General features: G+C 46.2%; 1 long non-coding RNA gene across 2 annotated transcripts in view; it reads left to right on the top strand.

The window, feature by feature from the left end:
• The first annotated feature begins 4982 nt into the window (after positions 1–4982).
• The window catches only part of LOC145353176 (uncharacterized), a 34564-nt gene continuing 15503 nt past the window's right edge, over positions 4983–24043 (top strand). Inside the window, exons 1-3 of one of the 2 annotated variants that reach the window (XR_013888653.1) lie at positions 4983–5078; positions 5165–5448; positions 6783–7542. This is a non-coding gene — a long non-coding RNA (uncharacterized LOC145353176). Of the gene's footprint in view, positions 5079–5164; positions 5449–6782; positions 7543–24043 lie in introns of those variants that run through there. The other variant, XR_013888654.1, reaches the window with a different exon arrangement.

Here is a 24043-nt window from a genome sequence, read left to right as displayed (position 1 = left end):
AAAATATTTCTGTTAAACACTCTATATATATTAGAATCCTTTATTACATACTTGGCATAAGATATATGCACAAAACATATGTTCTGGAGAATAACAGTTTATGAAATTAGCTCATTTCAATTTTGTCAGAGGACGCGTTGTAGAGATGCTAACTGTAGACTTGCCAATCGTGAGACAAATGGAGCGAGATCGAACAAATGTTGTTTCATCATTTTGATTGTCAATTTCTGCTCTGCTCAAGACCACAAGAAACTACAAAAGGTCATGAATGTAACTCAATCCATCACGCAAACCAGCCTCCCACCCATTGACTGTCCACACTTCTCATTGCCTTGGCAAAGCAGCCAGCATAATTAAGCACCCAACACACCCCGGGCATTCTCTCTTCCACCTTCTTCCGTCAGGAAAAAGATGCAAAAGTCTGAGGTCACGTACCAACCGACTCAAGAACAGCTTCTTTCCTGCTGCTGTCAAACTTTTGACTGGACCTACCTTGCATTAAGTTGATCTTTCTCTATACTCTAGCTATGGCTGTGTAACACTACATTATGCACTCTCTCACTTTCTTCTCTATGAACAGTATGCTTTGTCTGTATAGCGCGCAAGAAACAATACTTTTCACTGTATGCTAATACATGTGACAATAACATATCAAATCAAATCAAATCGAAATTCCTGTGTATTGGGATTTAATACCACACTTGTTCCCGGAACTTTTGAGAAGTACTTGTATCAGTTCACCAAATAAAAGCAAGGTGATTTATATTTATGAATTTCAAGTGAAATTTGTGCTGTGGAATTGTGTGGCCCTTTCTTGCCAGTGAGTGTATTGGATGTTAAACAAGTCAGCTTCCAAGCTTCCTCAGTTTTTCCCTCCTTGCCTTCGACTGTAATGATTCATGTTCTGAAATGCCTCACTGTAAGTTCAGCATCTGCAAAATTTTCTTGCTCATTAGCGCCGAGATCTTTAATGAAGTGTAATGGATGCAAAGTTGGCAGCACTTAAAGTTCAGAATGTATGGGGAAAGGGGATCAAAATACGGATGGACCTTGATGTAATTGGTGGTAAACCCACCTTTTGAGAAGCATTGGTAAGTTTTTGATCAGGAGGATTAAGTACTTTGAAACGGGGGCGCAAGGATGAGGTTTAAAACCAAGGCTCCATCTGCCCTCTGTGAAAGATGGCAGATGGAATTTGATCCGAACAAGTGTGAGGTGATGCAATTTGGAAGGAGGAAAGTATACAGTAAATGGTAGAGCCCTTAGAAATTTTAGCATACAGAGGGATCTAGGTGTGGAGATCCATAGTTCCCTGAAGATGGCAAATTAGGTGGACAAGGTGGTCAAGTAGGCATATGGCATGCTGGTCTTCATCGGTCAGGTTGTTGAGTATAGGAGTTGGAAAATCATGTTGCAACTGTATAAAACTTTGGTTGGGCCACATTTGGAGAATTGTGCACAATTCTGGTCACCACACTATGAGAAGGATGTTTTTGCATTGGAAAGAGTGCAGAAGAGATTGACCAGGATGTTTCCTGGTTTGGGGGATAGGGACTAAGAAGAAAAGGGAAGCAAACTTAAGTTCTTTTCACTGGAGCGTTGGATGATGAGGGGACCTGATAGAGGTTTACAAGATTATGAAGGCTTAGAGTCATAGAGGTTTACAGCATGGAAACAGGCCCTTCAGCCCAACTTGTCCACGCTGACCTTTTTTTTAAACCCCTAAGTTAGTCCCAATTGTCCACATTTGGCCCATATCCCTCTATACCCAACTTATCCATGTAACTATCTAAGTGCTTTTTAAAGGACAAAATTGGCAGCTTGCTCCAGTCACTCACCACCTTCTGTGTTTAAAAATTGTCCCTCTGGACACTTTTGTATCTCTCCCCTCTCACCTTCAACCTATGTCCTTTAGTTTTAGATTCCCCTACCTTTGGGAAAAGACATTGTCTACCTACCCTATCTATGCCCCTCATTATTTTATAGTCCTCTATAAGATCACCCTTCAGCCTCCTACGCTCCAGAAAAAAATGTCCCAGCCTATTCAGCCTCTCCTTATAACTCAATCCATCATGTCCCGGTAGCATCCTAGTAATTCTTTTCTGCACTCTTTCTAGTTTAATAATATTCTTTCTATAATAGGGTGACCGGAACTGCACACAGTATTCCAAGTGTGGCCTTATCAATGTCTTGTACAACTTCAACAAGATGTCCCAACTTCTGTATTCAATATTCTGACCAATGAAACCAAGCATGTCGCTTTCTTCACCACTCTGTCCACCTGTGACTCCACTTTCAAGGAGTTATGAACATGTACCCCTAGATTGCTTTGTTCTGTAACTCTCCCCAACGCCCTACCATTAAACGGGTAAGTCCTGCCCTGGCTTGATCTACCAAAATGCATCACTTCAATAGTCAAAAACTTTTTCCCAGGGTCAAAAGGTCAATTACTCAGGGGCATAGGTTAGAGAGCGAGAGGGGGGAAACTTAAAAGAGATGGAAGGTACAAATTTTTCATACAGTGGGTGGTGAATGCCTGGAAGGTGCTGCTGGAGGAGGTGGTGGAGGCAGATTCTATAACAACATTCGAGAAGCATCTGTATAGATACATGAACAGTAGGAAATAGAGGGAAATGGAGCATTTCCCAAAAAAAAGACTAGGGAGGCATCGATGTTGGCACAGACTTGGTGAGCCAGAGATGTGAGGGCAGAGGGCGAGAATTTGCCACCTAGCCAAATCTCCGTCCATTGCAATGGGAAGGGAAAATCCCACCAGCATGAACGGCTATAACATCCAGCCTACTGGTGGGATTTTCTGAACCTTCCCGCTGGTGCGTTCTCCCAATGCCTCCCCGCCCCCTCACCCCCCACCCCAGCCAGCAGTGGGTTCACTGGTGGCGGAGGTGTGAACAATTGACTGCAGCGGGACTGGAGGATCCTGCTGCCTGCCAATGGTGGCTTGCCTCTGCTGCAGTATAAATATGCTGCATGTTGTGTTGTGGGGTGGGGGGCGGAATGGAGGGCGGCGGGGAGAGAGGTCCCTACGCATCAGTAGTTTTTTATTAACTGTGATGCACTTGGGGATGGCCTATGCTCAGGACACTATATGAATGCAATTCTTTTTTTCCCTTTTACACCACCCCCTTTCCCTGCACTCCCCCATGCACCCTTTACACCACCCCCTTTCCCTGCACTCCCCCATGCACCCTTTGGTAACTAGGCTGTGAGTTTGTGAATACTAAATGAAAAAATTACCAGCGCACAATAGAAGATTTGCGAGAACGCCATGTACCACAGAGTGATAGATCACCAGAACAATTAGTTTGTGCTTACAATCACCAACGAGGATTAATGTTTTTAAGCTCACTATATACTGAGAACATCCATCCTCTTGGGGCGCAGTGTTTCATTTGAAGGTGCGAATTCAGCAGTTTCCTTAGTCGCAGAGCATTAGAGAGAGCCTGGTGTGGTATGATAGAAAAGACCCATATCCTTTGTGGTACACCACACTAAGTTCACGCGTCAGCTTTCTTCCAGTGTTTTCTTAGAATAGAACAATTGCTTTTTCTTTCCCTTTCTCATTTCTAACGTGGCATCGGGCTCCAAGAATTATGGATTTCCTTCTGAGGGAACTGCAAGTCCTGATAAAGTGAAATATATGGGACGAGAACCACTTGTTATTTCCCCGCAGCTGACGATTTGGGGGCTTTGTGAGTGGAGCGAGGGCAATAAATTTCGGCAGTGCCTTTGCAATGGACGGAGAGAGCGGCGCCTGGGACGCTTGTAATGACCGGTTTGTGCAGATAGCTGGGAGAAAAGTCCAATAGAAACAATTTGCCCACAGACAGGATTATTTATCTAACTCGCATGCGTCTCGGAGATATTCTGTTTCTGTCTCATATCTCAAAGCTGACCAGGATTCAATGCACAGGGGAAGGAAAAGAGGAAGCCAAAATAACAAAACAAACTTATCACAAGTACAATTGGATTAAATATGCAAATTTCCTCCCCAATATTATGGTTTTATCGCATGCATATTTAAAATTGCCCTCCTCATAATGTCTCTTCAAGTTCTGTTGAATGCCAACGCAATTTGTGCTTGATAATTTCTCCTTTTTTTTGGTTTAGCTGTCAATTGGTCAGACCAATTTATGGTGGCCTGCCCGTCCCATTCTCCTTCTTCTTGTGGTGGGCTAAAAATGGCGCCTCAACAGATGCCCTCAACCCCTGCGCTGTTCAGCAGTGCGTGCCTCAGCTGCCTGCATTCTGCAGGCATGCAGCAGGATTATTTATACATCGCTCTTTATTACCTTATCTACCTCGCAAAAATTTCCTCAATAAGTTTTTTCCTGTTGCTACGGTTGGAAACAAAACATGAGGGAGGGGGGGGGGGGTGGGGAAAGAAAGCAAACCGAGTTCAGGAAGGTCCTTCTGGTTATTTGGTGAATATTGTTTCCTCTGGCTGTTGGCAGCACTGAGGAAGCAGTTGTTCAGTGAGCCAAGGGAGCTGTTAGCTCGTTTGCACTGGGACTGTAGCTATTCGACGGAGCTGAATGATGATGCAGGAATGCATAAATCATACAACCACCATGAGTCAATGGTACAAATTTCTCCCTTTATAGGTGCAAGTTACACTGAAAGCAGCGACACGCTGAGTAAAATTGAGCAACAGTTTAGAAAGAGAGTTATCTGAGTTTGGCTTAGGGTGTTGCTCATGCACTTATCAGTCTGTTTTGCTTAATGATAACCACTTTTTCTTTTTTTTTCAAAAAAAAAGAGAAGTCGCCTGATTCTGACAACTGTTGGTGACTCAAAGTGACATAAGCCTCTGAACGTGGATCTAGTCCTTCTGTTTCCTCACAGCCGTGGGTGACTAATTTGATGTTTTCAAAACGACTTCACTATAGACTCCAGTGTTTCCTCAGTCAGCCCTGAAGAACCCACAGTCTCTCCTCACTGAGACCATCAGCCAAGCCTCGCATCACATTGTGTGAAAAGTTGCACAAGACAGATGAGTCTGGGGCAATCTCGTTTCTTCAGCAAAGCCTCTATTAAACTGGAGATAATTGACAGCTAACGTGAGCCACTTTTCCTGCCTCAGCTCTGAGCTCAGTAAGTAACTCATCACACAGTCACATAATAACAGCATCTTTCTTGCATTTAGCTTCAGAGGACTGTTTCTCAATGTTCACCGGAGCGAATCACTTTAAACAGCAGCCACTAACCTCTCATGAAGCACTGTTGATATGAAGGAAATGACTCAAATATGCTGTTCGAAGCCATGATGTCCCGTGGAGTCGTCCCAACTGGCTGCGCAGGTCTCCCACCTTTTCAAAGGAAAACCAAGAGAATTTAAGAGTTGCACTCTCCACAGCACCGTTCATCTTTGGGCAATTTCCTTTTACCTTATCGCACAGCTTCTGCCGCAGTAGTAAACTACACGATAAGGTACTTTTTTGAGGTCTGAAATGTAAAAATAGTGGATTGGTTGTGGTTAGATGATGCTTACCACTGTACGAAATGCTTGGCACTCTGTGGTTTAAATCAGAATGAGTTGCTGTGTTGCTGACCAATATCCCGGACTCACTGTTGTGTGACTGGTTTGCACCCAACTTGTGGTTCTGTGGTTGCCTACGAGGCCCGAAGAGTTTCACACAACCTAAATTACAAATTTAACTGTTTCCCCTCAAAAACTCAACCTCATTGGCTGCCGCTGGTCACGTGCCCTGGCTGATGTCGCCTTTTTTTTCTCATTGTAGCATGGCCCTTCCCGCCCCACCTGCCCTCCCCTGCCTCCGTCAGGAAATAGCAAGGCTAGAGTTTGCAAAACTGACTCACAGTCCCTTTTTGCTTATTATGCAAATAGAACGATACGATTCTGTACAACAGAGCCTGTGTTGCTTTAAGGGCAGTGAGGCTTTCTGAATCTATCATTAAAATTTTACTGCAGTTTTCATTTCTTTTGTTTTTGATTGCTGGAAAAAACAGTTTGATAATTAAATAGTTCCATTTTGATTCCTTTCTTAGAGATCTTGAAAGAAAAAAATTATTTTTCTCACACGGGGGAAATTTGTAAAATGTCATCAGGATTGTTCTCATTGTGTTCAGAACTTTTCACAGGTAGTACGTTAGATTATTGCTTTAAACATGCCTTTGCAATGTTCCTCTCAAACTTTCCAAAAAACCTGCCTACCATATTTTTCACATTGCATTTCTCCAAATCTGAATGCAATTTAGACTTAAACTTTTATAAAACTGAAGTAAATTCCAAGATTACATTACCTCAACTGTACTACTGCGCCTCCCCCCCCACCATCACCTGCCTACCAAACCCCCCCCCACCATCATCCTCTCCAAACTCTGCTCCAAGTGGATACAGGGTAGCCATTAAGGAAAGCGATTAAGGCCATAGGGTGGCATGGTGGCACAGTGATTAGCACTGTTGCCTCACAGCACCAGAGAGACTAGAATTCGATTCTCAGCTTGGGTCACTGTCCACAGAGTCTGCGCGTTCTCCCTGAGTCTGCATGGGTTTCGTCCGGTTGCTCCAGTTTCCTCCCAGAGTCCAAAAGACGTGCTGGTTAGGTGCATTGGCCATGCTAAATTCCGCTTCAGTGTACACGAACAGACGCCAGACTGTGGTGACCAGGGGATTTTCGCAGTAACTTCATTGCAGTGTTAATGTATGCCTACTTGCAACACTAATAAATAAACTTAAAACTTAACTTAAACTCTCTGATATTCCTCCACGACTGAACTTCCTGCCGATTTTTATCGCCTAGGCTCCCACCTGAAGAATGGATCCTTAAGCAACTTAACAGAGCGCTGTGGACTCATTGTTGGTGGAGTCAGCACTTCCCAGAGAAGTGGAGAGCAAATTGGAACAAAAAAACCCTGATAAACCTCGGAACCTTTAGCCAGGGGCCCTTGTATATCGGACTGGTCGATGCACTAACTGAATTACGCATGATTTTGGAAAAGGAACGCTGGAAATTAAAGAAGTGCTCAGTTAAGTCAAGGGACATTTGCAAGTTACAGAGAGTTTGGAGACTCACCTCAGACAGGATACCACCAGTAACTGTCGCAGCACTTTTCACACAGTCCTATTCCAAGCAGTTATTTATAAAAAGAAATACATTAGTGCCTTTATATTCTAATTGCAGTCCACAGGATTTGAAAGGCAAGTCAATGAGTTTATTCTCCGTTGGTAAATGGCACGTTATTCTATGTGTCGTCTGCTTATTACTGGCTTACGTTGCCTTTTTTTTTCAATCGGACAATGCAAATGATTGGGACTCCTAATTGTTAGGTTGGAGCACGCCGGGATTGTACAGCAGCTGGCTCACTGCAAGTATTCTGTGAATAAAGTTTTGAATTTCCTTTGCAGTTAACCACATCACTATTTAACCGATCCATCTGCTGCTAACTTTTTTTTTGTGTTCCTACACATATATGTGATCTACCAATGTATATATGAAAAAAATAATTAAATCGTCAACCTCTGGGGACAAGCTGCATCACTCAACAAAGAAGTTGTAGTCCGTTAGTGTGATGGCTTGGATGCATTTCCGTAAATAAGATCACCATGTGTGCGAGATGTAAGCTATGAATTCTCTCTTGTATTTCCAGGCTATTATGCTTTGCAACGCCTGGTGCTCATTTCCATGCAATTGGTGCCACAGTATTTGGAATCATTTGATCTCATAACAGAAGGAATGAAAGCAAAGAGAGCGGAAAGAGAGAGGAGTGTTTCTCTCTCTTTTCTTCTTGAGTGATGTTAGGCATAGCCATTAGCAAGGCTGAGTGAGTCAAAGGATAAGCTTCCACCCATCGCCCCTGCACTACCCCCCCACTCCCCACCCCACCCACCACTGCACCACTCCTCATCCTAACAGGATCTCGCTGTTAATTGATCCCAGTCCACCACATGGCTCCCTTCCACAAGAGGATGCTTCATCGGAGGTCTGGTGGCTCTTCAACATCAATCGATGTGCAGGGATGTTAAAAATGCATGCGGAAGCAACGCGAGGAAGTCAGGATCAGACGATCTGCTCCGGAGAAGCTGCCAGAGTGAAATATCAGTCGCCAGCAATCTAATTGTATGGGACTAATTGGCATCACTGTGGTCCCTTTGCCCCTCTGTGTTCTTTTAAAAATATTCCGGAGCAAGAGTGGGTCGCAGATACTCTGTAGTTTGCTATTGCATCATCAAGAGAAGGTGGTCCCAGGTTTTTTTGCCTAATGTATCTCAGCTAGGAAAGCTGAGTCAGTGTCTGACAACAGACATCAGTGCCTCTGGATCAGGATGGCAAAATCAACACTCAGCCACCCTTGCTGAGAGGGGCAGTAATGATGAACCCTGTAATGGAGAGAATTAGGCTAAGCTGGGATGCTCGCCGTGGGTTTCAGCGTCCACTGGAACTCTCTGACTGATGTAGAAGAGTCCTTGCGATAATGTTAGAAATGTGGGTGGCTTTAATTGTAAACCAGGTCTTGCTTCTGAGTGCACTGAAGTTTATTAAAGGGCTGGGGGGTGGGGTGGGGTGGGGTGGGGGGGTGGCGGGAGCATGGGGGTTGGGGGTGGTGGGAGGGGAGCAGATCAGGAAGGGAGGAGAGGAAACCATTGCCTGTACTGAACTGTGGTATCACATTAAAACGGTTGTGAATCATCAGAACACTTTCTGTTGCTGATTCAGCAAATAGATAATATACTCTGCGCTCATTACCCATCACCAATGCCTCACTGCGCCTGTGCGCCGAGGACCATTGCCACATCTGAGCCAGCATGGTTCAAGCCCCACTTTCAGCACAAAGCCCAAATCGACTCTCAGGCTGTGACCTTACTGTCCATGCCCCGCTGCCACAGCAAATAAGGACGGAGAATTTGGCGCCCAGTCAAATCTCCATTCAATGCAGCGGGACCAGTGGACACGGGGAAGATTCCACCCTCAGTCATTCGGATGAGACATTAAACTGAGGCCCTGTCTGTCTGCTCAATTCTCATGATTGGAGGGGAGTTTTCCTGATGCCTGACTAGTATTCATCCCGTGGCCAACACTCTTCATAAAAAAGATGATCTGGTCATTTACTGTTGGTGTGACCTTGCTGGGCAAAAACTAGTTGCCAACAAAGATGTGCTAAATTACCCCTTAGTCTCCGAAGGACTAGCTGGAGTAAATGGATGGGGTTATGGAGATCGGGTCTGGGTGGGATTGTGGTCAGTGCAGGCTCAATGGGCCGAGTGGCCTCCTCCTTCACTGTAGGGGTGTTATGATAACAGAGGTTACAACCAAAAGAAGTACTTCATTGGTTTTAAAGCACTACGAGTCGACCTGAAAAACTGAAAGGCTTTATTGAAGTGGTTATTAATGCCTATGAGGCAATGCTAAAGCAAAGATTAGTACCAGCAGGAGGGGAGAAAAGCCATAAAATGTACAAAGTAGAGTCAGATACTGTTTTAGGATTAACCAGTTAGGCACACAAATTCCTCTCACCAGGAACTCAGAGTAAAGCTTCACCATGTCAATCATAACTGCACGTCACAGCCTTCCTGAAATAAAGACATTCTCAAATTATACTGCATTTTGCTTGATTGTAGGAATTTTAGCAGTTCACCTCGAAGATAATGATATAGTTGGAGTTTTAAGCATAGAAAGATGTATAATCTGGGCTAAAGAATTAAGAAGTACCTTGTTCACTCAGAAGGAGTCAGTGTGGTAGACTTAAACCAAAAAAATCCTGAGCTTTTACTTTTCATTTATTTAACAACACTAATTGAATACATTATATATCTGACACTCATGTCCAATGAGTTTGATTGTATTTCCGGGATAAAAGCAAAAGGTAAAGTTGCCATAATCCCGGATGATCATAGACTACTCTCCCCTTTGAGGGGGAAGGGGTGACTGCTGGTGATTTAACCCAAGAATCACTACATGTCAGGCAAGGGGCAAGGTTGAGAAGGTGACGCCTTCATAAATAACCTCAGCCCGTACGGGAATTGAACTCGTGCCGTTGGCTTTCCTCTGCACCACAAACTAGCTGTCCAGTCAACTGAGCTGAATTATAACGAACAGGTCATCCCGAGATTCGGTGTCTAACCGGTAGTTGCTGACTCGTACGCTCTGACTGCCATTTCCTGCTCAATTGAGTGTTGTTTGGCAGGGGGCGGGATTTCCATCCACCCTGGGAAGGAAGTCCCACTCGTGAGATCTTGTCGGTCCATTAGAGTGGTCAACGGTTCTTCAACCTGGCCAGACAATTTTGCTGCAGTGGCCAGAAGTGGTAGTGCAGCACTCTGCCTGGGGCTAAGACTCTTTGAAAAGGTAAGTCCCAAAGGTCTCATGGGTAGGAGGCTGGGGGATGGCCAGGGATGCTCAGGAGGGGGCCGATCGTACATCGGGGTACAGGCCAAGGGGACAGAATCCAGGAGCTCCAACATCCTGGGGGGGAGGGTGTCCAAGTTTGAGGGGGGCTTCAGAATGGGGCACCTCTCCTCCCCACCATCTTCCATTAGGCAGCCACTTATGGTTCTTAGCCAGTGACTATATGGGACCCACTGAGATTGGACCCACCCGAGGACCCTGCCTGTCCTAATGTGAAATTGCAATTGGGTTTGGGTGGGCGGGATCCCAGAGGGAATCCCATCATTCAGTTTGACACTCCCCTGACCCCACCCCATCTCCCGCCTCAGGACTGACTTTACAGGAAATGTAAAATTCTGTCCCCAGAGTCCATGCTGACTGGAACAGTCAGGAGGGGCTAATCTTCGGGGAAGTTTTGTTTGGAGTTGGGAAGATTAAAGCTATGTTAGAAGACTGTATCATCCTTTAAAAGCTGAATCACTTAGGAAACACATAGCTTGGCCTCAGATTCAAATTTCGGTTAGCCATGTTTCAGGGGTGCTTTATCATGGAAGTGAAATGTCAAATGTACATTCAAGGAGAATGAGATAAAAATGGAAATGCATGTTCTCACACTGACATTTTTTAAGAAGCAAGAATGGTGCACATGTTTAAATCCCTTGTTCCCTCCACCCCCGTGCCTGATGATATATGTTGGAATATGGTTTATGTAGGTAGCTTTGTCTTTGCAAGTTTCCATGTCCGAGTGGTTGCTTGGTATATGTGTGTCCAGTTGACTGTGCTTGCCAGCACTTTAACAACTGGACCAGTTGGGGTCTCACCTGACAACTAATACCCAACCCGAATCCAAATTGAGAATCCAACAGTAACTGGGGCAGTGATCAGCTGACAGAGGCCAGGGTTCAAACCAGAATTAGCACCAATCTGAATGGTGCATTAACATACCAGGAGTTCAAATGGTTGGTGAGCCTAATGCTCATTCGAACTACTCCAGTTAAAATCAGGCCAACAACGGCCGATTGAAGGGCTTTTGTTTCTATACATTCATAGCTGGGCCAGAATCTCTATTTAGCCTTGAACAGAATGTATTTTTGAGGACAAAAATCAACCAGTTACTGTGGATCTAGAGTCATAGATTCCACAAGTGCAGAAGGAGGCTATTCAACCCATCAAATCTGCATAGACCACAATTCACCGAGGCCATACTCTCGTAACCCCACACATGTACCATGCTAATCCCCCTGATGCTAGTATCAGTTTAGCATGGCAAATCAACCTAACCTGCACATCTTTGGACTGTGTGAGGAAACCCATGCAGACAAGGGGAGAATGTACAAACTCCATGCTGACAGTGACCCAAGCCTGAATCGAAACTAGGTCCCTGTGCCGTGAGGCAACAGTGCTAATCACTGTGCCACTGTGCTGCATCTTTGTGTAGATCAGGCCAGGTAAGGACACCAAGGGCCCAATTCTCCCATTGCAACCCACAGCTTTTCTGGCAGGTCCGGTCCGGAGAATCATGTGGCAAGTGTGAGGTTATCCACTTTGGTAGGGATAACAGTAGGAAGGACTACTACTTACAGGACGAAAGGCTGCAGGATGCTACAGTGCAGAGGGACCTCGGGGTCCTTGTGCATGAGTCGCAAAAACCCAGCCTGCAGGTGCAGCAGGTGGTCAGGAAGGCAAATGGGAGGCTGGCCTTCATAGCGAGGGGGATTGAATATAAAAGTAGGGAGGTCTTGCTGCAACTGTACAGGGCACTGGTGAGGCCGCAGCTGGAGTACTGTGTGCAGTTTTGGTTGCCGCACTTGCACAAGGATATTTTGGCCTTGGAGGGAGTGCAGAGGAGGTTCACTAGACTGATACCAGAGTTGAGGGGGTTGAGCTATGAGGAGAGGCTGAATAGATTGGGCTTGTACTCGTTAGAGTTTAGAAGAATGAGGGGGGATCTTATAGAGACGTATAAGATGATGAAAGGGATGGATAGGGCAGAGGTGGAGAGGTTCTTCCCGCTCAGAAAGGACAGTAGGACTAGGGGGCACAGCCTCAAAATAAAGGGGGGGTAATTTAGAACAGAGTTGAGGAGGAACTTCTTCACTCAAAGGGTGGTGAATCTCTGGAATTCTCTGCCCGTTGAAGTGGTGGAGGCTACCTCGCTAAATATACTTAAGACGTGGGTAGATAGGTTTTTGGTAGGCAAGGGGATTAAGGGTAATGGGGAGAAAGCAGGAAAGTGGAACTGATCCACTTCAGGTCAGCCATGAACTTATTGAATTGCGGGGCAGGCTCGAGGGGCTAGATGGCCTACTCCTGCTCCTATTTCTTATGTTCTTATGTTCTTATGTATTGACCATTTCACCAAATTCGTGCATGCGTTGGGAAAACATACGCATCTCCCAGAGCCAGAGAACAATCACAGTCGAGACTGTGCTGGAAACCGGCAGAAAGGGAGCTAAGTCATTTAAATCTTTTTTTAATGTATTTTAAATATATTTTGCTTGTGATTATGGGGCCTGGCATGGAACTTGCCAGGCCCAATATCTCCCATCCCACCAGGAATATTTCATTTTGGCGAGGTTCGGGGAACTAGCGAGAGACCCTGCCAGAATGAAGGGAGGGGGCAATCGGGTTCCCCCAGGGGTTGGGCGGCGGTGGGGTAGTGCTCCCAGGGCATGCCCCCAGCACTGCCTAAGTGCCCATGTCCAGGGGGCACCTTGGCATTGCCCACTGGGCATCGGGCAGTGCCAAGGAGATGGGGCCTATTGTCGGTGGGGCCCGGGGTGATTGGTGGGGTTGGCGGGTCCCGCTGCCATTCTGCATTGGGATGTGTCTGGACTGGTGAGAGGGCAGCGATTGGGGTGGGCTGGGAGGGTGTGGTCTTCCGGGGTGGAGGGGTGCCTGCCTCTTGGGGGGAAGGTCTGACCCTGGGAGGGGTTAGCGGGGGGGTGGTGATCTGCCGGGGTCAGGGGAGTGGGGGGATCGCCACTGCTGGGGGGGGGGGGGCGGTGAGCTGGACATTGGGGCGCTCTGGGCAGGGGGGAGTCAGGGTTGGCCCGGGGATTGTTGTGGGGGCTGTGATCAGGCTGTGGGGGGATGGCCTGGAGGGGCAGCACTGCGGGGGTCCCAGGCTGGCCATCGATTGAGCTGGCCAGCAAACGGGGAGACTGACAGATCGGGGCCTCTGCACATGCGCAGATTTCCAGAACTGTCAAACTCCGGTGTGAATAGGCCCCACCCCTCTGAGATTCATAACTGGGACCTCTCCAGTGCACAGACTGAGGAGATTCAGGTCGGAATATACACTGAGAAAACAGTCTAGAACAGTTTTCCCACCAATTCAGCACTTTTCGGAGAATCGCTCCAGGAAATTAGTGAACCAGATTGATCTTTATAACAATTGGTTTCACAGTCATCATTATTTTATTGAATTCAAATTCCACCATCTGCCACGGTAGAATCTGAACCCAGGTCCCTAGAGAATTATCCTGGATTTCTGGATTGCTCCAATGACAATGCCATTATGCCACCACCTCCCCACAATGAATGGAATGGAAGGAACAGGATACAAGGGATGGAATGTTGTAAACTTTATAAATAATCACAGGGCGGGACCAGTTCTGGGTCCTGAATCTGAATGTGCCAACAACCTGCCCACCAGTGAAATCTTCCAAAGGATAACCTCCTGTTTGTCTGCCGTAAGGATGGTTGGCATGTTACTGATGCTGTAGGCCCGATCAGAAGGCCTGCAGCCTTGGAAAGATGGCAGTTTCCTCCCCAGCAGAGATGGGCACTGTCATTGCAGGATGTGGACCACAGAGGCCCTTCTATCTTGAGACACCCTTTGAAGAGGTTTACAATTTAAAAAAATTAAACTATGGCCATAGCTGTCAGGCTTTCAGTGCGGAAGAAAGGCCGTCCAGTGGATGGTGAGTGATTGCAGTGGCAGCCCTGCAGATTCTTGTGTCTCCGGCGGGGATGAGGTTTCGTGGGTCAGCTATGGGCAAGCCACTCCCTGTCAGGATTTAGCCTCAGTGAGGGGAAGGAGCCTGTTCGTCGCTGGGGAGAACCCAGCAGCAAACCCATTATACCACAATTGGACACTTAACCTTCTGCTGCTGAGCAAGCAGCCACTCCTTTGATGACCTGACTCATGCAAGGTAGCTTAGAAGAACCAGAGAACCACAGAACCCTACAGTGCAGGAACAGGCCCTTCGGCCCATCGAGTCTGCACCGACCACAATCCCACCCAGGCCCTATCCTCATATCCCTACACATTTACCCACTAATCCCTCTAACCTACACATCCCAGGACACTAAAGGGCAATTTTAGCATGACCAATCAACCTAACCCGCACATCTTTGGACAGGGACTGCTTGGACCATAACCCAATAACCTTGTGTCAAAATGTCCTCCTGCTCCCCTGATGGGCTGAATGGCCTCCTTCTGTGCTGTAAATGAGTCTATGAACGGTTACTGGTGTTGAGCAGAGAGACAGAAGGAGATCAAGGCATTCCTCTGCCAGGCACATGGAAACTGCTGGCGTGTAGGGAAGAGTATCATTTCTGTGAAGCATCACAAGCTGCTCACATCGGATTGAACCCGAGTGGGGTCGGCAGACAATCAAACGGCTATGAGAAATTCTCACATAACCACAGATACATGTGAAACATATTTTAAAATGCAAATCCGAATATAATAATAGGTTCTGTTGCAACTAAAAAACCCTTTTATGTCTTATTCTGAAATGTTCTATATTGGAATAATAAAGTGGAATCAATCTCCAACAGAAAGATATTAATGCTTCGTCCATGTGCATCTGATTTGTGAGGAATGTATTTTTTTTTGTTTCAATATTTTACATTTAATGAGCTTTACTCAAAATGATGAAAGGTTCTTCGTTCCCAATGTATTGGAAGATTGGCATTTGGGTTGGCAGTTGGGGGTAGGAACAAGGTTTGCTGGGAGATGTGGAAGATCTCCGTGGCATGAGGTGCTGTCACCTCTGTCAGTGATTGGGAAAGCTACTGAGGTGAAAGTAGACAGCTTTCTGGGCTGTTCCATGATCTCAGGAGTGTGTATGTGAGTCACTGGCACTTGTTTTATTGGACCATAAGAAATAGGAACTGTAGGCTGTTTGGCCCTTCGAGCATACTCTGCCGTTCAGTTGGATTGTAGCTGACCCAGCATTCTCCAAGTCCATTTCCCTGCCCTTCCCCTGTAACCCTTGATTCCCTTTTCTCTCTTTCATGGGATGTGGCTATCACTGGCAAGGGCAGATTTGTTGCCCATCCTTGATGACCCTTGAACCCAGTGGGCTTGGTTAGGCCTTTTCAATGGGTAGTTAAAAGTCAACCACATTCCTGTGGGTTTGCAGTCACACACAAGCCAGACTGTGTAAAGGTGGCAGATTTCCTTCCCAAAGGGAATTAGTGAACCAGGAGGGTTGCTACAATAACCAGTGATATTTTCCTTAGTCGTCATTACTGAGACTAGATTTTAGGTCCAGACTTAATTAATTGCACTTAAATTCCACTAACTGCGGTGGTGGGATTTGAACCCATGGTCCCAGAACATTAACATAGGCCTATAGGTTACTCATCCAGTGGTATTACCACTACACCATTGTCTTCTCTAAAATAAGGTGAACCACTACAGAGATAAGAGGACAGGAATCCACACTTTGTTCCAACACCACCCCCCACTCCACAACACCTATTCCACCCACCCATACTCCCCTCACTACCCATCTCCCTCCTCACAACCAACCAAAGACGTCAGGACCCCTTGTTGCCAAATGAACTAACTTGTCTGGGCCGCTCCAATCTTCACAAACGTTTGTGCCTCTGGCAGCTGGAACTTGGCAGAGCTGCACGGCATCTCAAAGACATCCAGAATTTATAAATGAGGTAAGATCCTCGAAACAACTGAGCTATAGAATTGTAGTTGTGTCTGTACTTGAAGGCTGATGCTGCTATCTGAAATGATTTGTGCACATTGGGGCTATTGTGAGAGGCATTGAAGAACATGGTTCAAGGTATCCGAATCTTCTTTCCTCCTCTTTGATCTGCTTCAATTGCACTAAAATGGAAGTGCATGAGAAAATGTGAAAGAGTCCAAGGAATTTTTCCCCAATAGTCCTTCTTTCGTGCGGGATAATTGGGTATGAAGTCAACCTTCAGTGCTAATAGTCTGCTGCCATTGGAGTGATATTAGTTGTCAGTTAGAGCACTGTGGTGGTAGCTCCTGTACTTTAATGGCAAACGTGAAGGCTACAGTTTTAGAAGATTCACTTGTTTCTGGAACAGGTTTCTTGTTTCTGTTTCCAAAAGTCTGGGTTGGGGTCACTAAGTACAACACTTGGGTTAAAATAAGAGGAATGTGATAGCGCTGTGGCTGGCCAGCATTTATTGCCAAACCTAGTTGCCCCTGGAGGGCAGTTGAGAGTCAACCACTTTGCTGCAGCTCTGGAGTCACATGTAGGCCAGACCAGGTAAGGACAGCAGATTTCCTTCCCAAAAGGACATTAGTGGACCAGATGGTTTTTTCCAACAATTGACGATGGTTTCACGGTCATTAGTAGATTCTTAATTCCAGAGTTTTTTTATTGAATTCAAATTCCATCATGTGCCATGATGGGATTCAAACCCGGGTCCCCAGAACATTAGCAGAGTTTCTGGATGAACAGTGGTAATCCTACTAGGCCATCGCCTCCCCAAAGAAGTCATTGGGGAACTCGGGGAGGGCAACTGCCTAATGTGTACTCTGATTTGATTTGATTTGATTTATTATTGTCACATGTATTAACATAGTAAAAAGTATTGTTTCTTGCACACTATACAGACAAAACATCCTGTTCTTAGAGAAGGAAACAAGAAAGTGCAGAATGTCGTGTTACAGCCATAGCAAGTGTGTAGAGAAAAATCAACTTAATGCAAGGTAGGTCCATCTGCGATGCCCATGTCCCACAAATGAATAAAAACGAACTTCTGTAGTATTTGATTTAATGAGCATAAAATCCCAAGCTGGAATGCCCAGTTTATTAAATACAGCTGGAATTGGTGCAGCTGAATACTGATCCCAAAACTGACAGCGATATCACATTCCTCTTATTTTAACCCGAGTTTTGTACTTAGTGACCCCAATCCAGACTTTTGGATACAGAAACAAGTAAATCTTCCAAAACTGTAGCCTTCAATTTTGCCAATGAAGTACAGGAGCAGGGTCACACCACAGTTCTCTAACTGACAACTAATATTACTCCAATGGCAGCAGAGCGTTAACACTGAAGGTTGACTTCATACCCAATTAGCCCCCACAAAAGTCTAACAGCAGCAGGGAAGAAGCTGTTCTTGAATCAGTTGGTACGTGACTTCTGAATTTTGCATCTTTTTCCCAAAGGAAGAAGGTGGAAGAGAGTATGTTCGGGGTGCGTAGGGTCCTTAATTATGCTGGCTGCTTTGCCGAGGCAGTGGGAAGTGTAGACAGAATCAATGGATGGGCGGCTGGTTTACATGATGGATTGGGCTACATTCGTGACCTTTTGTAGTTCCTTGCTGTTGTGGGCAGAGCAGGAGCCATACCAAGCTGTGATACAATCAGAAAAGATGCTTTCTACGGTGCATCTGTAAAAGTTGGTGAGAGTCGTAGCTGACATGCCAAATTTCCTTGGTCTTCTGAGAAAGTAGAGGCGTTGGTGGTCTTTCTGAACTATAGTGCTGCATGGAGAAACCAGGACAGGTTGTTGGCGATTTGGACACCTAAAAACTTGAAGCTCTGAGAGTGGGCTTGCAGCCTGCACAGTGGAATATTTATTCCTTATATCACTGCCGAGGGAAAATTCCTGTTGGCCTGTTCTACCAATGAAAGGTTATTGAATGATTGCAGGGAAGGTTCAAGTTGGCTGGATGGGACTGGGCATAAAAATGCTCAACACATTGTTGGTGGGCTATCAGCATAAAGTGCAGCTGGTGGGTTTCACCTTAGTTAGGAGGTGATAGCCTAGCGGTATTATTGCCAGACTATTAACCCAGAAATTCAGCTAATGATCTGGGGAGTCAGGTTCGAATCCTGCTACAGCAGCTGGCTAAATTTGAATTCAATTGAAAAAAAATCTGGAATTAAGAATTTACTGATGACCATGCACCATTATAGATTGTCATAAAAACCCATCTGGTTCATGAGTTCCCTTTAGGGAAGGAAATCTGCCATCCTTACCTGGTCTGACCTACATGTGACTCCAGAGCCACAGCAATATGGTTGACTCTCAACAGTCCTCTGAAATGGCCTAACAAGCCACTCAGTTCAAGGGCAACTAGGAATAGGTAATCAATGCTGGCCCACCAACGATGCCCATGTCCCACAAAAAAATGAAAGAACCATTTACAGCACTTGGACATTTAATATTCAAACTTCGGGGTGGAGGCGGGGGGGGGGGAGTCTTTTCCCATTCCTTCCCCACCACAGAAATTGTAGTGGGTGGGGGGATGTCCCATGAAAAGGTCCATTGACCTTGGACAGGACTTTCTGGTTTTGGGGCGAGCGGGAACCGCAGAACCCCACCCAGGGAATGCGTGCTGCTTTTAACAATGTTCAGCATTCAGAATATCATAGAACCATAGAATCCCTACAGTGCAGAAGAGGCCATTTGGTCCATTGACCCAGCACCAACACAGCGTATCTTACAGTGTAACCCCATACATTTCCCATGGCTAATTAATCTAGCCTACACATTTTTGGGATGCTAAGGAGTAATTCAGCATGGCCAATCCGCCTAACCTGCACATCATTGGAGTGTGGAGGGAACTGGAGTACTCAAAGGAAACCCACGCAGACATGGGGAGAATGTGCAAACTCCTTAGAGAGAAAATAGATGAAGGCACAAGTGCTCTGAAATTCAACAGCTCTAAAGCCTGCAGGCTGGATTTGAGGATCCCAACTCCTGAAGGAGTAGGATAATTGGGACGGGAATCTCAGCCTTTCTGATGGAGCAAGAATTGATATCATCCCAAACCCTCAGGGATAAGTATAAACCTGTACCTGTGGGAATGCTACTGCTATTCCCAGTCCTGGGGATATCAGAGCAGCACCCTACCATGTGGATGAGGGAGGGGTGGTGTGTGAGAGTCAGAGATCCTATTGGAATGGAGAAGAAAGACAAACAGTCTGCTTTCTCCTCTGGGATTGGTTATTGTGATTCAGAGACATCTTTGAAGCTTTAGGGCAGCATGGTGGCACAGTGGTTAGCACTGCTGCCTCACAGCGCCAGGGAGCCCGGTTCAATTCCCGGCTTGGGTTACTGTTTGTGTGGAGTCTGCACGTTCTCCCCATGTCTGTGTGGGTTTCACCCGGGTGCTCTGGTTTCCTCCCACACTCTGAAACACATGCTGGTTAGGTGCATTGGCCGTGCTAAATTCTCCCTCAGTGTACCCAAACAGGCACCGGAGTGTGGCGGCTAGGGGATTTTCACAGTAACTTCATTGCAGTGTGAATGTAAGCTTTACTCGTGACACTAATAAATAAACTTTAAAAATAAACATTTTGAGTTCAGCACCACTGGAGTGGGTAATGGAATCTGCTTGGCCTAAGAATGGGTGCAATCCTTCATTTAACCCTGCGAAGGTGCCAGACACGTCCTGACATTCCTGTAGGAATAAGGGGAGCTGATATATCCCCCACCCCACTTCCCGCCCCACTTTCTATCCTCTCTATCCCGTTTGTATTAGAAAACTAGGTGAAGTGCTGTGTTGTGTTCTTTAAAAGAGAGAATAAGGGCAGGATTTTCTTGTTTGCTCCAAGGTTGGAAAATCCTGCCCGAGACCGATGGACCTTAGCATAGTCAGTGACCCGCCCGCCACAATTCCCGTGGCGGACAGGACAATAAAATTCCATGCTAAGATATTTAACAAGCATTTGGAATAAGAACTACACATGTTGTTAGCCAATGGATGCCTTTATTTTCTTCCAGACTCCTTCTGCTGGCTGTTTGTCATAACCTCAATTGGACAAAATGCACAACACACTTTTCAATACACCACAGTGCAGGACATTTGCAAAGCTGAGAAATTGAAGGTAATATAAGCACATTAACTTAGAGCAGATGAACTAGGTTGGAGTGGGAAGGGGGTGTGTGATTTTCTGCTCCAGCTTTTAGTGAGTTGGAACAGCAGAAGGGGCAGAGAATGGCACGGGAGTCCCAAAACAGCTGACCAATTGACCCTGCCACCCACCAATGAGATCCTTTTTCCATCAATTTAAACTTCACTATTGGGCCTCCACACATGATTGTCCCCCCCATGTTAAATTGTCCATTCAGGTTAGTGTGAGGGCACTACAGGTCACCAAAAATTGCACTTGACGAGCCCAACCCACCAGAGACGCACAGGTGAGTCCAGTCCTTAGGGTGTTAGGTTTATACCCGGGCAGTGCCAGGGGACAGTGCTGAGGGCAGAATAGGGGAAATGCGGGTGGAGAACGGCAGAGGGTGGTGCTTCTATTAGGGGGTTTAGAGGGAACTTCCATGGACATGATGCTGGCCATGTTGGTTGCGGGGGAGTGAGATGGTGAGGTTCTGTGGTGTTTCCTGGCTAGAGGGGTGAGGAATGTTCCATAGGGGGTGTGTGTAACACCGTCTCTTCATTTTCTTTTTACAAAGTGTTTAAAAATAGGGTGGGAATCCCAGCCACACCATCAATGGGCCTTCCTCCGCCGAGATGATATCTTGTCAAAAAGATGTCATTATTCTACCCCCATTTCTAATTCACCCATCCAAAATAAATGAGTTAATAATAAAGTGGTCATTTCAGAGAATTGGTATGCTAGTATTCCAGAGCCAATCAATGCAAAGCTTGTGCTTCAAACACGGGCAAGTTGTAGGAGGGGTGACTGTAGAACGGGGTCCATCAATTCTGAGACCCTGAGAAGAAGGTGCTGAGCAAGAGCAATGCACCATGGGTGCGTGTGGGTCGTCATAATAAGAACATAAGAAATAGGAGCAGGAGTAGGCCATCTAGCCCTTCGAGCCTGCCCCGCCATTCAATAAGATCATGGCTGATCGGTCGTGGCTCAGTTCCACATTCCTGGCCTCTCCCCATAACCCTTAATCCCCTCGCTTATCAAAAACCCATCAACCCGCTTCTTAAAAATATTTAGCGAGGTAGCCTCCACCACTTCAACAGGCAGAGAATTCCAGAGATTCACCACCCTTTGAGTGAAGAAATTCTTCCTCAACTCCCTTCTAAACTGCCCCCCCCTTTATCTTGAGGCTGTGCCCCCTAGTCCTACTGTCCTTTCTGAGCGGGAAGAGTCTCTCCACCTCTATCCTATCCATCCCATTCATCATCTTATACGTCTCAATGAGATCTCCCCTCATTCTTCTAAACTCTAATGAGTACAAGCCTAGTTTATTCAGCCTCTCCTCATAGCTCAACCCCCTCAACTCCGGTATCAGCCTAGTAAACCTCCTCTGCACTCCCTCCAAGGCCAAAATATCCTTGCGTAAGTACGGCGCCCAAAACTGCACACAGTACTCCAGCTGCGGCCTCACCAATGCCCTATACAGCTGCAGCAAGACCTCCCTACTTTTATATTCAATCCCCCTTGCTATGAAGGCCAGCATCCCATTCACCTTCCTGACCACCTGCTGCACCTGCAGGCTGGGTTTTTGCGACTCATGCACAAGGACCCCGAGATCCCTCTGCACCGTCGCCTGCTGCAGTTTTTCGCCACGTAAGTAATAATCCTTCCTACCATTATTCCTACCAAAGTGGACCACCTCGCACTTGCCAACATTAAATTCCATTTGTCAGTTCCTGGCCCATTCGCCCAGCCTATCTAGATCCTTCTGTAGACTCTCCACACCCTCCGCGCAATTTGCCGTTCTGCCAATCTTGGTGTCATCAGCAAATTTCGACACCATACACTCGGTTCCCTACTCCAGATCATCTATATAAATGGTAAATAGCTGAGGCCCCAGCACCGACCCCTGGGGCACTCCACTAGTCACCAACCGCCAATCCGAATAGCACCCATTGACCCCCACTCTCTGCCTCCTATTTGACAACCAGTCCTCTATCCACGCTAACACCCTACCCCCAACTCCATGTCCCCTGACCTTCTGCAATAACCTCTTGTGAGGTACCTTGTCAAACGCCTTCTGAAAATCAAGGAAGACCACATCCACCGGTTTTCCTCTATCCACTGCCTTAGACACATCCTCATAGAACTCCAGTAAATTTGTCAGACACGACTTCCCCTTAACGAAACCGTGCTGCGTCTGCTCTATCAAGCAGTTCCCCTCAAGGTGCCTCGCTATTTCCTCCTTGATGACGGATTCTAACATTTTACCTACAACAGATGTTAAACTAACCGGCCTATAATTCCCCGCCTTTTGCCTGGCACCCTTCTTAAACAACGGCGTAACATTAGCTGCTTTCCAATCTTCCGGCACTTCCCCTGAATCCAGCGACGTCTGGAAAATAACCACCAAGGCATCCACTATCACCTCTGCCATTTCTTTCAGGACCCTCGGATGCATTCCATCCGGTCCTGAGTCATGAGTTGGTGTAGGATGTAATTACTTCAAGTAAGCTTCGGAGAGGCACTTCCAACAAACGCAAAAGAGAACTAAGTTGAGATTAAAGGACGGATTCTCCAATCAGGAGCTTCCTAGCAGCCTGAGGAATCTGATTTGCAATCCTTTAACGAATGGAAATGTCCGACACTGTGGGCACATGGATCCCCGAACGCTCCCTGTGGGTGGCGCTCCTGACCTGGCATGACCTGGGCACGTCATAAACACAACTCAAAATTGCTGAACACACCACACACACACATGCACACATGCGTGCACACACACACGCACACACTCGTACGCACATGCATGCACACACACATGTGCACACACACACATACATGTGTGCATGCACACACACTCACACATATATGCACGCACACATGCACACACATGCATGCGCACACGCATACATGCACATACTTACACACACACACATATGTACGTGCACACACAGACGTGCACACACGTGCACACACACTCAAACACACACATACAGACACACTGAGACACACACAAACATACACATAAGTTTTGATGTAGGACCTGTACAGAAATAAATAGTGACTGAATTCCCAAACTCCTGTTACCTGTCTCTGCGTCAAGTGTTGCTGTGTAACTGATTGTGGTTTCAGGCAACTGTAGCAAAGGGGAAAACAAAGCTTATTAGAGTCCTGTGATGTGTCACATTTTGTTTTAATATTATTGCCAGCACTTTCAATCGGGGATGGTATGCGTACCAGTTATTTTCCTTATGACCACCAGTCAATATCTTTCCCACGGTTCTTCCCTCAGGTGTGTGAGGGACAGAACACTTATTCTTTGAGTTTTCTATTTCCTCCCTTGCTCACAGAGATTTCCAACTTTGGACTTGAGGTCCTGCTCCTTTAACTATTTTTTTTGCGAGCTTCTAGGTTTACAGGCTAACTTTGAAACCATTGTGTCGGCTTCATAATTAAGCCATGAGTCAGTAGGCCACAAGTATAACCACTGGTGCCAGACATGTTGAGCCGAGCTGTTTTACCACCTGTTAACATTAGTTTCTTGCGTGGGTGGAAAAACAGCGAGGTGCAGCAAGATTCACTGGAATGACATAAGCATATCCCAAGG

The sequence above is a fragment of the Carcharhinus amblyrhynchos genome, chromosome 15, assembly GCF_965287045.1.
Source record: "Carcharhinus amblyrhynchos chromosome 15, sCarAmb.v2.hapA, whole genome shotgun sequence".
NCBI classification, from domain to species: domain Eukaryota; kingdom Metazoa; phylum Chordata; class Chondrichthyes; order Carcharhiniformes; family Carcharhinidae; genus Carcharhinus; species Carcharhinus amblyrhynchos.
The sequence above is the reverse complement of the archived record's forward strand: the minus strand, read 5'-3'. Positions and strand labels throughout refer to the sequence as shown.